Raw genomic sequence first — 15,728 nt, forward strand, 5'->3', positions numbered from 1 at the left:
TTCAGCTTAAGTTCTCCTATCTCTTCACATTGATACCTGGGACATTCCTCTAGGCTGTCAGGGGTTGCTCCCTCAGTTTTCCAGACTTTGACTCAAGTGTCACGTATCCAGGAGTCAATACCTGTAACTTTTACCACTGAGGGTGTTGAAAGAAGAACAGTGTAACTTTCTTCCCAGCTTGAGCTTAGGGAAGGAGAGAGAGAAGGGAGAGCTTTCCTAATACCAAATCTCCTGGGTTAAATAAAGGTGGTCTTATTTTCTGGAGTTGGGCTTCTGCTGGTTGTGTTAATTTCTGTTGAAAGTGAGCCAGAGAGGTTACATGTTTAATCAATTCAAAGGTTTAATAGAAAGTCATTGGTAAGGCTGGGCGTGGTGGCTCACGCCTGTAATCCCAGCACTTTGGGGGGCTGAGGCGGGTGGATCACCGGAGGTCAGGAGTTTGAGACCAGCCTGGCCAACATGGTGAAACCCTGTCTCTACTAAAAATAAAAGAAAATAACTGGGTGAGGTGGCAGGCACCTGTAATCCCAGCTACTTGGGAGGCTGAGGCAGGAGAATGGCTTGAACCCAGGAGGCAGAGGTTGCAGTGAGTGGAGATTGTGCCACTGCACTCCAGTCTGGGTGACAAGAGCGAAACTGTCTCAAAAAAAAAAAAAAAGTCATTGGTAAGGAAAGGTCATCCATACAGCATTTCGAAAGGGCTTAGGCCTAACTTTGAAAAGGTATTTCTTACCCGCAGTAAAGCCATGGGAAGAAGAGCAACCCAAGGAAAGTGAGTTTCTTGGAACTGTTTTCTGAGGTGTCTTTTGATAATATCATTTGTCTTTTCTACCTTTCCTGAGAACGGGGGTCTCCAAACACAATGGAGATGGCACTATATGCCTAATGCCTTTGAGACCCCCTGTGTGATGGCTGCCTTAAATGAGGGGCCACTGTCAATTTTGAGGTACTTAGGTAGACCAAAGCAGGGAGTTTTTTAAATTAGCTAACACTTTTATTACCTCAGAGGCCTTTTCTGTAAGGCATAGAAATGCTTCTACTTAGTTAGTGAAAGTATCTACCTATACCAGGAGGTATTGGATGCCCTTCATCTTTGGCATGTGGGTGAAGTCTATCTGCCAGTACTCCCCTGGATAGCTTCTCATCCTTTAAGTTTGAGGAGGAAGAAGCCACCTGTTGGAATTATTTTTAAGACAGACTTCTCAAGCATGAACAACCTGCTCAACTGTTTTTAATAAGTTCTCTCCTGAAAACAATCTCTGGGCACACTACGTTTTATCATTTCTCAAGTGACAATCTTGGTGAAAGATATTAAGGGTGTTCCACTGGCTGGAGTCTGGCAAGTGGAGTTTGCCATCCTCTGACTATTCCCATCCTGAGGGCTGGAAAGTGTACCTTGAGAGATGGCCCAATCTATCTCTGCAGGGGAGTACTGAGGCTTAATTTTTCTTATGGAGCCTTCCCAGATTAGAGAGCCTTTTAGTGTGTTAAGATCCTGAGGCTTTCTTGCCATTGACTTGGCTACCTGATCAGCTAACTTGTTTCCTTTGGCAAAGTCATCTGTTCCCTTCTGATGTCCCTTACAATGCATTACTGCTACCTCTTGTGGAAGGAAAACTGAGGATAATAACCTGTTAATTTCGCAATGGTATTTTATATGAGATCCATTAGTGGTAAGACTCTTTCCTTCCAAATTGCAGCATGACCATGGAGAACTAAGAAAGCATACTTGGAGTCAGTGTAAATGTTAGCTACCTTTCCCTTGCTTAATTCAAGTGTTCTTGTAAGAGCTATCAGTTCAGCTGGTTGAGCATTTGTGCCTGGAGAGAGGGGCCCACTTTCAGTAATATCATTCAGAGTGATTATGGCATATCCTGCCTTATGGACTCTGCTTTACAAAGAAACTTCCATCTGTGAAGAGGATCCAGTTTGGATTTTCTAGAGGAGGTTCCCTGAGATCCTCCCTGGCTATGCAGGTCTATACCACAACTTCTTCATAGTCATGTTCAGGTTCCTTGGAGAGGAAAGTGGCTAGGTTTAGGTGAGAACAAGCTTTCAATTGGATTGTAGACCTTTCTAATAGCAGAGCATAATATTTAAGGAGCAAGCTATCTGTTAGCTAAAGGCTTCCCCTAGAAGAAGCCTTGTTACATTATGTGGGGTATAAAGAAGTCTTGTTACATTATGTGGGTTATAAAGAGTTAAGCCATTTCCAAGGGTTAATTTGGTGGCCTTCAATATGAGTAGGGCCACTGTGGCAACTGCTCGGAGGCATGCTGGCCATTCTTTAGCCATCAAATCAAGTTCCTTGCTCAGGTAGCCCACTGGCTGTTGAGCTGGTCCTTGGGCTTGAGTTAAAACTCCCAGGGCCATTCCCTGCATTTCTGATACATAAAGATTGGAGGCCCTCCCTATGGGAAAGCTGAGGGATGGTGCCTTAAGTAAGGCTTGTTGTAGCTGGTTGAAGACCTTTTGAGCTTCAGGTTCCCAGGTTAGAAAATGAGTTTTAGCCACTTGAGTTTCTTTTATTAGGTGGTATAAGGGATGTTCTATCTCACCATTCCTAGGTATCCATAGTCTGCAAAATCCTGTAATGCCCAAAAATCCTTAGTTGCTTGAGGGTTTTAGGGAGGGGGAAAAGGAAATGGACTTAATCCTTTCTTCCTCTAATGCTCTGGTCCTTCCAGACAATATTAAGCCTAGGTAATTCACTGAGGTTTGGAAAGCTGGGTCCTGGATTTTGAAACCTTATATTCTCTGTCTGCTAAGAAATTAAGAAGAGTTTTCAGTACCTTCCTGAGAAGCTTCCTCAGTTGCAGCACGGAACAGCATATCACCTATATATTGCAAGACCCTGACCTGAGGATGGGACAACTCAGAGAGGTCCTTTGACAGTGCCTGTCAGAAGAAGTGAGGACTATCTCAAAATCCCTGAGGCAGCACCATCCATGTTAACTGGGTGGTCTGGCCAGAGGGATCTTCAAAGGCAACAAGTATTGAGAGTGAGGATGTCATGGTATACAGAAAAAGCCATCCTTTATATCTAGGATTGTGAACAATTTAGTTCCCCCAGGTATTTGAGTTAGCAAGATATAGGGATTAGGGACCACTGGATAAATTGGGACGATGGCCTTATTAACAAGGCAGAGGTCCTGAACTAGTGTCCATTCCCCGTTGAATTTTTGCATTCCTAATATTGGGGTGTCGTAGGAGCTGTTACAGGGTTTGAGGAGGACTCAACCTATTCTTCCTTGAACTACCCATGCTTCTGGGTTAGTATTAGCTTCCACTGGGGGAGACAAAGTATTTTTCCTGGGGCTATAAGGATGTTGGCCCCTATGTGAGTAAAAATATTTCTACCTAATAAAGCAGTGGAACTTTCAGACATACTTAAGAAGGCATGTATAAATGATAGGTCTCCCACTCTACAACTAAGGGGTTGAGAAAAACATCGGGTTAGAACCTTTCCTGAGATGTCTATCACAGTCATGCTACAGGAAGAGGGCAGGCCTGGATTAGTGAGGAGAGAGGCTGGCTCCAGTGTCCAGAAGGAGGTCCACCCTTCTTTTAATTTCCAATATCACCTGGGGTTCCTGTGCAGTAATGGAAGCTTGAACTGCCGGAGCCAAGGGTTTGAATCCTGGGACCCATCGGTCCCATTGGACCATCTGTGAAACTGATTCTGAACTGAGTGACCTCCATCTCCAGGGGCAGTCTGATGGAATGGGCGCTGTCCAGGTTCCTGCCCTCTCTGGAAGCTTGATAATGAGGAACCCTGATGTGTCACTATGGAGGAGGCTGTGGGAAAAAGCTGTTTCTCAGGGCTGCCTGGATCACAAGGTGGGGGCACTTTTGACTTGGCTGGGCCTGTGAATTACAGGAATTCTGCTCCATGTCAGCAACCAGCTCTTTCAACTTGTGTTCCTCTTTGTAGCCGATTCTCTTGCCTGATTCCTGAGCCTGTTCTAGAGTCCTCCTCACAATGCCTGATGGTCAGGGCTGTGTGTGGAGAGCTAATGAAGGGTCTTGTGTGCTCACACAGAGTGTCCAGAGGACAGGCTTCATGACCTCCCCTGCCCCAACCCCACAACAAGATCTGGATAGTGGGCCGGGTCAGATAAAGTCAGAATCCCCAGCAAGGGTGTGTGTCCTGGCAGTGCTGAGGTCTATGCCCCAGATTAACTCTCAGTGTCTTTGCAAATACATTTATATTTTGCATGCATTGTTGGCTGGGCAGTCTCATGTCTCTAAATTCTTGTATCACTCTGTGGATAAGGTAATAAAGAGTCTGTGTGTAAGTATATAAAAGCTATCTGATCAGGGTGGGTGTGTTTTACATAGTGGATTTGTTTTTCACCAAAGACGTTTCAAAAAGTTATGACAGAGTGTATGTATAGACGCACATGCATATTTATATGTGTTAGATGTTAATATATTTATATAAATTTAATATATGTATAAATGTACATATATTTCTATATAATGTACCATTTTAACCACTTTAAAATATGCAATCAAATAAAATTAACCACACACAGTGTTACATTACCATCACCACTATTTATCCTAGACAATTTTTATCATTTTAAACTAAAGGTCTATATCTTTTAAGTAATAGCTCCCAATTTTTTTTTATGAGTAAATTTTTATTTTTATTTATTTTTATTTTTTTTAAATTTATTAATTATTATTATTATACTTTAAGTTCTCGGGTACATGTGCATAAAGTGCAGGTTTGTTACATATGTATACTTGTGCCATGTTGGTGTGCTGCCCCATCAACTCATCAGCACCCATGAACTCGTCATTTATATCAGGTATAACTCCCAATGCAATCCCTCCCCCCTCCCCCCTCCCCATGATAGGCCCCGGTGTGTGATGTTCCCCTTCCCGAGTCCAAGTGATCTCATTGTTCAGTTCCCACCTATGAGTGAGAACATGCGGTGTTTGGTTTTCTGTTCTTGTGATAGTTTGCTAAGAATGATGGTTTCCAGCCGCATCCATGTCCCTACAAAGGACACAAACTCATCCTTTTTTATGGCTGCATAGTATTCCATGGTGTATATGTGCCACATTTTCTTAATCCAGTCTGTCACTGATGGACATTTGGGTTGATTCCAAGTCTTTGAATAGCTCCCTATTTTTTCCACCCTAGACCTTGATAATCTCTAGTCTACTCTCTGTCTCTATGAATTTACCTATTCTTGATGTTTCATATAAATGGAATCATACACATACGTCATTTTGCTTCTGGTATATTTCACTTATCATAATGTTTTCAAGGTCTATGAATGTTCCAGTGTGTGTCAGAGTTTTGTTCCTCTTTATGGCAGATTAACATTCTGTCGTATGTATCACCACATTTGTTTATTCATGTATTGATGAGCACTTGGATTGTTTTCACAATTTCTCTTTTGTGAGTAATGCTGCAATCAACATTCCCATATAAGTACCTGTTTGAGTCCCTGGATTCAATTCTTTGGGTATATAGCTAGGAATGGATGCTGTTTCATATGAGAATTCTGTGATTAGCTTCTTGAGGAACAGCACAACTGTTTCTCCTAGTGGCTGTACATTTTTATAATCTCACCAGCAATGTATGAGGATTCCAAATTCTACATAAGGCTTTCACTTGTTATTTAACATTTTAAAAGAATGTTAGCCATATTTGTAGGTGTAGTGTGGGATCTCATTGTGGCTTTGACTTTGTATTTTCCTAACGACTAATGATGTTGAGTTTCTTTTCATGTCCCTCTTGATGATTTCCATATTTTCTTTGAAGAAATGTCTATTTGAGTCCTTTGCCCATTTATATAAATTGGGTGGTTTGTCTTTTCGTTATTGAGTTGTAGCAGTTCTTTATATATTCTGGGCATGAAACCATTATCTGAGTGATTTGCAACTATTATGTCTCATTCTGTGTTTGGTCTTTTTATTTTCTTGATAATATCCTTTGATGCACAAAAGGCTTACATCTTTAGCCCAGTTTATCTGTTTTTCCTTTTTGTTTCTCATGCATTTGGGTCATACCTGAGAATGCATTGCACATTTGAGGTCATTAAGTTTTACCCTTATATCTCTTTATTTTGTTTTTCCAAACGATTGCATTTATTATAAACAAGAGTACAGACCATAGACTCAGAAACACAACAGATTCGAAGCTAAGACAGCTCTGGTGAAACAGTAATAGAGGTAAGAGGAACACTGAAGTATTCATGTCTGGGCCAGAGCTACCATCCAGGGCCCCACACTCCACCTTTGGTCCAGATGGCCCCTTGGCCCAGGTGTCCCTGCTGCCAGAACACCCTGGACTGGGGTACAGGAGTTGCATATTGCATGAGGTTGGTGTCAGGGGAAGCAGGGACTCACAGTTGCCAGGTTGTCCGTCTCCTCTGAACCAATTTCCCTCCACAACCCTGGGATTTCAGTCTCATATCAACTATCATGTTTTAAAACAGAAAACAGGCAAAATGTTTGGTTAAAATGAAATGAAAACACTGCAGGCAAGAGACCTGAGTGTGCTGGTGGACAGGAGCCCTGCTCACCTGTGGGAAGGGCAGGGCCAGCAAGGGCAGCAGAGCTCCCTGTGGGCAGCTAGGCTTTGTGTGGATGTGGCCCTCCGGGTGGTCCCAGGGAAGATGCAGGGACAGGGGACAGTCCAGGCAGACAGCTATCAGGTGAGTAGGGCTCTGCCTGAGGTGTTCTGGCATCAGGGGACTACCTGACCCCCAACAGGCATGACACAGGCTCCAGGGAGCAATGGGACATCTGCCTAAAGGATCAAAGCCCAACTTGGTCAGATCCCAAGCTTTGCCTGCATCACCTTGAGAAGCAACTGGCTACGCTGCCGAAACCGGGACACATCTGCATCATACAGAAAGCTGCACCATCCTGGTGTGACAGGCCATACTTGGTCACCCTAGGGTAAGCTGGAGAAGAACTCCAGATGTGCCCTGGAGAAACCCCCACCTCTCAGGGGCCACCTCACAGGGTGCCCCCACCACCCCATTCTTTGAGTTTGGCTTGAGATTTTAGGAAGCATAATTTCAGGTGAGGAAGAGAACAAAGTCTGGTCCCAGCCCACTCTGGCAAGGATCATTCCCCACCTCCTCGGCATCAGAGGAACCCACATATACAGGCAGCACACACACAGCACACCTGGGCCATAAGGAACCGTGCCTGAACACCACTCACACACAACATAACCAAGTGGCAGCCACAGAGGCCGGGAGATGCTCAGAGGGCCACCTTCGGGGCATCCATGTAGGCCGGGTTGTAAGGAGGCTGGCTGGCCGGGTAGGGCGCGGTTGCTCCTCCAGCCAGGGTCTCATGGTAGGCTGGCAGGCCCATGGGCTGGGCTGGGTAAGGTGGTGGGTACTGCATTGGGTAGGGTGCTGCTGGCATCCCTGGCTGAGGCAGCATGGTGTGGTAGCCCTGGTAGCTTGCTCCAGGGTAGCTGGGCGGCACACTTGGAGGCTGAGGATAAGGGGTGTGCACCACAGTGGTGGATGTGATGGTGGTGACAACCGGACGTGGTCAGTGGCAGGTCTTGTATAGGCAGCAGCAGGAGCAGGTGAAGCAGGTGATGATAGTGATGACAGACAGCACAAAGATGGTCAGGCCAACGGTCAAGGTTGCTCCGAACCCCATGTTAGCCTCTGCATTCACCCAGAGGCCTCCTGTACCCCTGGGCTTCCCCTCTTCCCTTCGTGGGCCACTCAGATTCAACTTCCTCCCCTTTTGGAGAAAAGGAAAGCAAATCTCCAGATGATGTCGGCCACAGGAAGCACCTCCTATGTCTCTTTCTAATATGTTTTTATGGTTATAGATCTTATAATTAACTCACTGATCTATTTTTAGATAATTGTTTGATATGGTTGGAAGCATAGTTCTCTAAGTTTATTGTTTTGCGTGTGGTTATCTAGTTGTTTCCGCACCGTTATTTAAGAGGATGATTGTTCCTCCATTAAATTATCTTGACACCCTTATGCAAGAGCAATGAACTATAAGGGTGAGGATTTATTTCTGGACTCTCGATTCTATCCCTTTGGTCCCTATTTGTATTCTTATGCCAGCAGCTTCTGTTTTTAATAGTTGTAATGTTTTGTGAGATTTCAAATAAGAAAGTTCAAGTTCTACAATTTGTTTTGGCAAAATTGTTTTGGCTATTTCAAGGGTACTTTTTTGAAAAGCAAGGAGGTCCATTTCTGTGTTGTGAACACAGAAAAGCCTTTTCTGTGTTCTTTCAGCAGGAAATTTTGCTGTCTAGGGATCTTTTCAGGAACTTTATCAAAGTAGGTAAATTATCACCACTTCCTTTGCTGAGGTACTCTGTTAAAATGTGTGTTATCTCCCGTTGAGGAATTGAGAGACCCTGGATGCACTTGCCCATGTGATGAGGGACAGTGAGCTCCTTAAAGAGGGTCACAGAAGACATTGCTTTGGGACACAATGTTGTCAGGGGAGCTGTGTGCATCTCTACTTCTTTATTTTTTGTACAAGTTGCATCTCTGCTGGACATACTAGATATTGAAATCTTTGTTCATTCTCTTGGTTCTGGGTTGGCTGACCTGTCAGCTGGAGCTGGAGGACATGCCTGGCAGGGGAGTGACCCCCATGGGAAAGAGCAGGGCTCAGCAGAATGAAAGCAGCTGGGACCCAGAGAAGCCAGGGAGGTCCGACTCTTAGAAGCCAAAGACCAGCAGGTGGGTGTCCTCAGGTGCAAATGGACTGTACTGGCACCCATTGCAGTTGACTGGAAAAAGGTTAGAGGCTTTGGATATTCCATTTTCTCTCTCAGCTCTTCAGCAGGAGACTTGGGTCCTGGGCTGGTACTGTCGTGCAGCAGGGGCAGGGTAGACAGGAATGGCTGCATATCAGGCCTAAGTCCATGTCATCCTCTCAGGCATTGCCACTGAAGATGGAGAATTTTGTTCAGAGGCCCAGCCTAGGCACATGGGAGGAACCACCTTATTAAAAATTAAGAAAACAGTATACATGCTTTATTCTTCTAGAATAATTATTAATGTCATGTTTTACAATGTATCTCTTAAAGGAATGGTGAGAATCATCTACATAATGTATGTTTTAAGTGATCTTTTCTATAATTGCAGCTTTCACATGTTCTTATAGAAACCATTTCCTTTGGGATCACACAGGCAGTATCTCTGTGTTCACTTCTACTGGGAAATCTTTATACAGGGTGGAGAGAGTCACATTTCCTAATGAGAGATGGAAAGCATCTGACTACTGAAAAAGTGTCCAAATGCTGCTGGTAATGATCATGGGGCTGCAGGTAGAGGTCAGTTTAAGGAGGTGTCAGGGAAAGTCATTTTGAGAGTCTTTTTTTTTTTTTTTTTTTTTTTTACAAAATCATGGGCAGAAGCCACCACCTGGACCCACCACATATTGGAATGGATGAGGGACATAAATAGAGCTCAGTAAATTAAGAATGAAATCCATGAGTGGGCAAGAGGTTTGAGAGGTTGATGGGTGTGAGAGGTGGATAGGTGAATGTTGAGAATGTTCAAAACATCTTCTTTCTCCATAATAAGAGAGCATTTAGGCCCCTGAGCCAGACAGTGTCCAGGCCAGGGGGAACGGGATGTTGTCAGCTCTCCTGGCCAAAAGTAAGACTCCAGCAGTGTCCAGTTACTTGGTCCAGTTTGGGATTTGTTCATATTTTTAAAATGATCCAACAGTATACAATTTTGAAAATATACAAAAATCCCTATGCTACCATTCATAGATAGCCAAGATGGCCCTAAGATGGTGAGAGAATCAGAATGGGGTTTGGGTTTACGTTGTGTATTTTTTCTCCCAATATCTACAGAATTCCCTACATCCCACTTTTTAAAGTAACCCAGTGGGTGTCATTCCCTTTCACAGTTACAGACATTTCCAGTTCATGGTTACAGACCCTTGGAAAACCTACACCCTTTCTGCTGTGAGGTACAGGCAGCCCTGTGACATCACCTCTAAACATGCCTTCTGGGACATCAAATTGCTGATTAAGTAAAAGTCATTTCAGTAGATATTGAAGACCTCCATTTTACCACCTCACACTTGTAATTCTTCTACCAAAAGGTGATGGATTTTAGTGGTGATTTGCTTTTATAGATTAGTGTAGATTAATGCTTCTGCCAGGGGCAGTTTTTTCATTGGGAAAAGCATTTGGCAAAGTCTGGAGACATTGCTGGTTGTCAGAGCTGGGGGAGGGAGTCCTGCTGGCCTTGAGTGGGTAGAGTCCCCAGATAGTGCTGAACATTCTAGAGCTCACAGAGCCCCACCAGCATGACCACTACAAAGTTCAATGCTGAGGAGGAGTGGAGAGCCCTGATGTGCCTCCCCTAGCTTCCCTGGAGCTTTTTACCTTCTCCTTCCATCAGTCTCTACCACTTTCTCACCTCAGCTTGCTCCTTGAACCTGAATGCCCTCCACTTGAACTTTCCCTTAGTTTAAGACCTGCTGTAATCTCTTGACTTTCTTGGCCCCTTTCTGATCCTTAGCAAGGTGTCTTCTAGAGGGTACCTTCACCTTTCCTGGAGCTTCCCAGGATCCAGATGCCCCTGCCTTGTGTGGGCACCAGGGATATGGCCCTGTGCCTGTGTCCCTAAACTTCCTGTCACTCAGGACCTTTGTGTGAGAGCAACTGAGGTGATATTACCCTCCCCTACTTTTCTTGGAACATAAAAATATGTACAAACCTTGTAGAGTAAAATTTCTTAATGCATGTGAAAATTTAAAAAATATATATTTTTGCCTCCCAAACTTTACTGGGAAAAATTTATTACAGTCCCAATCATAAAAAATGACACGTATTCAGGGTTATTCACTGTATTGTTTGTTTAACAGCAAAATATTGGGGACAACCTAGACTTTCACCAGCACAATGCTAATTAAACAGGTTAGCTTATATCTACACAATAGAATATAATGCAGCTGCATAAAAAGTATAGAATCTTTCAGGTATTCACATGGAAACACCTCCATGTTCTATTTTAATTATAGCATCTAAACATCACAGAATAAGATGCAGTTTTTGTACTAGATCTGACCTTAGAACATTATTTTTACTGTTTTTTTTTTTTAATTTAAAGAGAGAGGGTCTCACTCTCATACCCAGGCTGAAGTGCAATGGCGAGATCGTAATTGACTGCAGCCTCAATCTTGTGAGCTCAGTGATCCTCCTGCCTCAGCCTCCTGAGTAGCTGGAATCACAGGCATGTGCAACCATGCCTAGCTAATTTTTTCTGTTTGTTTCTGTAGAGATGGGGTTTTACCCAGGCTGGTGAAACCCCAGGCTGGTCTCAAACTTCTGGGCTCAAGTGATCTGCCCACTTTCATTCCCAAAATGCTGGAATTACAAGCAAGTGTCATCACACCTGATTCTGCCTTTTTAAAAAAAAAAAAAAATTGAACTGCAGTCGACTCACTCATCTCTTTCCCCATCAGGTGATTTCTATTTTTTCCTCTATTTCTCCACCGTATGTCCATACCAAAATCCAGATGTATTTGCTTTTGTTTAGAATTAGATTTTTTTTTTTTTTTTTTAAAGAGAAGCCCTAGGAATGGTCTCCTAGCTGATTTTCAGGATTCTAATCTTCACTGTCTAAGCCATAGGTTTCCAACTCCAGATACTGATTAGAGTCACTTGTAGGGCATTTAAAGCCTACCAATGCCTGTACCATCCCTCAAGTATATCTGATTTGGCTGATGTGTGGTGTGGCCCAGGTATTGGTTGTTTAAAAATGCTTTTAAGGAAAAGGGTCATTTTGAAGTGGAGGAACTTTAGCCCAGTAATCAAAGTTAACATCCCCAGTAATCAGAGATAATGACATCTTAGGGCATTGTAATGTAATGTAATGGATGGAGAAGGTGCAGCATCATCCCTGTGGTATTCTTGTACAAAGTGTATAACCTGAGTTTAATCATGAGAAGATATTAGAAAAGTCCAAACTGAGGGTCATTCTACAAAATAAGTAACCAATACTCTTCAAAAATGTGAAGGTCTTAAAGGTAAATCCTAACTTTTCCAGATTAAAGGAGACTGAGAGAACAGTACAATAAAGAGCAATATGTGATACTAGATTGGATCCTGGTCCAGAAAGAGGACATTAGTCAGAAGATAGAGGGGATTTGGATAAGGTCTGTACAGGCATTCATTTTACATTGTTAATAATCATTTATTGATTTTGATTATTAGGTGCATATCTATAATGTTAATATTTGGGGAAGTTGAATGAAAAGCATATGAGGACTTTGCCTATTTTTGGAACATTTTTGAAAGTCTGAAATTATTTCAAAATTAAACTTGAAAAAAAAAAAGAAATATAGATCTTTTATTATTTCTATTAAGTTTCCAAAGTTGAAGATAATTTCCCAACTTATCTTGCCTAATACTGGTCAGAGTAATCTTCCTGGAAATGCTGTTTGTCATGTTTGTGACCTTCTTAAAGCTTTCCAGTGACTTCTCTTATCTGTAGGATGAAGTTCCCATTATGTAGGCTGCCATTCAGTGCCCTCATAGCGTGGCCCGAATCTCCCCCCCCTTTTTTTTTTTTTTTTTTTTTTTTTATCTGTGTTGAAAGACCTGACCAACATTTTACTTTCTTATGGCCAAACTTGTTCAAATTTTTTCTTGCTTATATAATGCCTTCCCTGTCTTCTTAACTGTGGGACTTTAGTCAAGGTAGTGGGAAATATTTTAGAAGAAAAATTATAAAGATAGTTACAGGAAGTAGTCACAAACCTTCTTGGAAGTCTGGGGGTTTGCATAGCTTCAGTAAAAGGTTTGGCTGAAGGCAGCTGAATTATCTTAAAAGCTTAGGGCATAGATACACAGGAATCTAGAGGAGTTTATCTAAATAGCTTGTTTACTCAGGCGATCCTAAAGCCAACATTTAATCTTATGCTGGGGAACTACTCTCCAGGAGGTCAGTAATGTCAATTACCTTTTAGTGGTGTTTACTGAAGACCTTTGTCATTTAATCTGTACTAAATAAATGCGAACTTCACGGGCTTATTAGGGCCTCTGCTGTTAACTCTTTACGGGACCCATCTCGGTATCGGTGAGTGACAGGGCCACCTAGCCTGCTGTTTCACTGGATATTTGTGTCCGAGTGTATTTGTTCATCCATTCCTGGGTCAGGGTCTGCGGGTTGGACCCAGACAGTTGGTGCCCGTGTGAGGACCTGGCAAATTGGTGCCCAGGACTGAGGTATAGCTGCAAATAATCGTGACAGAACCCTCAAAAACTAAGGTGAAGACTGTGCGGTTGGTAAGCCAGTAAGTCGATAAGTCAGTAAGTCAGTAGGTCATCGGTGCCCGCTTGGAATCTCCAAGTTCGAGGGAATTGTTCAGGGTAGGGTTTTATCAGGGGACAACAGTTATCAGCACAAGAGAAGCAGTATCTAAAAGTATTCAATCAGCTGCTTAAAGCCACTGGAGCCTCGGTTTTGCAGGCTCAATTAAGGGACCTATTGCAAATTGTATCACTTAAGCCATGGTTCCCGAAAGAAGGTGAGCTAGACAGAGAGCTTTGGGAACAGGTGGGAAGAAATTTTTTTTTTTTTTTTTTTTGAGACAGAGTCTTGTTCTCTCACCCAGGCTGGAGTGCAGTGGCGCGATCTCGGCTCACTCCAACCTCCATCTCCTGGGTTCAGGCCATTCTCCTGCCTCAGTTTCCTGAGTAGCTGGGACTACAGGCGCCCGCCACCACAGCTGGCTAATTTTTTTGTATTTTTAGTAGAGACGGGATTTCACCTTGTTAGCCAGGATGGTCTTGATCCCCTGACCTCATGCGCAAGAGTAACGGGTCCCAGTATAATCTTTAATGCTATGGGCTGTAGTGAGGGCAACTCTGGTCCCATTATACACAGAAGAGCCTAAAAAGGGGTTAGGAGAAAGAACCGTCACCTACTTTACCACCCCTGAGTCCCTCAGCCCCACTATCACCTGGCCAAAATAACAAAGAGGAAAGGGAGGTTTTGCCTGAGCCCCCTCCTCCAATAAATAAGAAGAAAGACAAGGCATACACTACAGCTATGGGACCCTGTCTTAAGCAAGCGGCATTGGAAGGGGAGCTTTTAGCCTGCCCAGTGATGCAAAATCAAAAAGGCAATCAGGTGTATGTTTATAAAGAGATAAGAAACGGCATTAGAAGCCGAAGCTGCGAAGCTGCGCAGCCAAGCGGGCGGAGGACTTTAGGAAAGGCTCAGCGGGGAAAAAAGCTCCTAGTGTCCAAGCTGACAGGGTCCGCCAAGGCCGGCAGCCTCCGCCCAGCAGTGGGAGGAGGGAGCCGTGCAGACAAAAAGTGGCGCGTATGCAAGCGCAGTGCGACCGTTGCCCAGGACGTGTGTCACTGCCCTCTGGCTCCACAGGCAGCCCACGGTAAAATTTCATGTGTTCCTTGTATGCAAGGAACATCTCAAATTATAATTCTCTGTTAAAATTTACGTTAAATTTAAATTATAATTATGGCCACTGTTTTTCCTCCACTACCCCTGATGTGGCTCTCTCAAAATCTTAATTGTGTAGAATAGTGACCTCTGAAGGGAGAGAAATTACAAAGAGCCCTTGAATTAGTTGAGGAACAAGTAAAAGCCGGTCATATAGAACCATCTAACAGCCCTTGGAATTCGCTCATTTCCTCATTCCCAGAAGTCTGGCAAATGGAAATTTTTACATGACTTCCGTGCTATTAATGCTAATCTACAGCCTATGGGACCCCTTCCGCCATGGCGATTGCTCAAGATTGGCCTATAATTGTTACTCACTTAAAAGACTGTTTTTATACTATTCCTCTCACAGAACAGAACAGAGAAAAATTTGCGTTTACATTACCAGCTATTAATAATGAAAGGCCAGCTTGCCGATTTCATTGGAAAGTGCTTCCTCAGGAATGCTGAATAATCCTACCTTGTATCAGTAACATGTAGATCAGGCTGTGCCCCCCAGTAGAAAAGAATTTGCTAATTGCAAGATTATTCATTTTATGGGTGATATATTACTGGCAGCCCCAAGAGAGCCAGCACTTTTAAGTTTATATGCCCGTCATAAAGAATACACAGTTGGCCAGGCGCGGTGGCTCATGGCTGTAATCCCAACACTTTGGGAGGCTGAGGCAGGCGGATCACGAGTTTAGGAGATCCAGACCATCCTGGCCAACATAGTGAAACCCTGTCTCTACTAAAATACAAAAATTAGCCGGGCATGGTGGCCTACACCTGTAGTCCCAGCTACTCAGGTGGCTGAAGCAGGGGAATCACTTGAACCCTGGAGGCGGAGGTTGCTGTGAGCCGAGATCATACCACTGCACTCCAGCCTGGTGAGAGAGCAAGACTCCATCTCAAAAACAAAAACCAACCAACCAACCAAACAAACAAAAAGTTAAGATGTTTAATTATAGCACTTGAAAAAGTACAAATGTCCTCCTGTTGGAAATATCTGGGGTACATACTAACTTCCCCGTCAGTAAGACCTCCAAAGGTTAAATTAAATACTAGCAACTTACATACCTCAAATGATTATCAGAAATATCTGTGCGATATAAACTGACTTTGCCCCGTCTTGGGCATAACTACTTAATCAGTTGCAAAACCTGTTTTCTGTCTTAAAGGGCAATACAGCCCTAGATTCTCCCAGATATTTAACCCCTACAGCAAAAAGGGAGATTGAGGAAATAGAACAAGCCATCTCTCACAGGTGACTAGATCGCATGGCTCTGC

The 15,728-nt window shown here is 43.4% G+C and overlaps 1 long non-coding RNA gene and 1 pseudogene across 2 annotated transcripts in view; one reads left to right on the top strand and one right to left on the bottom strand.

Moving 5' to 3' along the window:
- Positions 1-15,728, top strand: part of LOC126941812 (uncharacterized) — a 215,212-nt gene that overhangs the window by 190,630 nt on the left and 8,854 nt on the right. The gene's annotated exons all lie outside the window — the stretch shown is intronic.
- Positions 6,822-8,032, bottom strand: LOC126941801 (protein shisa-5-like; annotated as a pseudogene). The gene has a single exon (XR_007721430.1). The product of XR_007721430.1 is annotated as a protein shisa-5-like (transcript).

Source organism: Macaca thibetana, chromosome 19 (genome assembly GCF_024542745.1).
Source record: "Macaca thibetana thibetana isolate TM-01 chromosome 19, ASM2454274v1, whole genome shotgun sequence".
Taxonomy (NCBI): Eukaryota; Metazoa; Chordata; class Mammalia; order Primates; family Cercopithecidae; genus Macaca; species Macaca thibetana.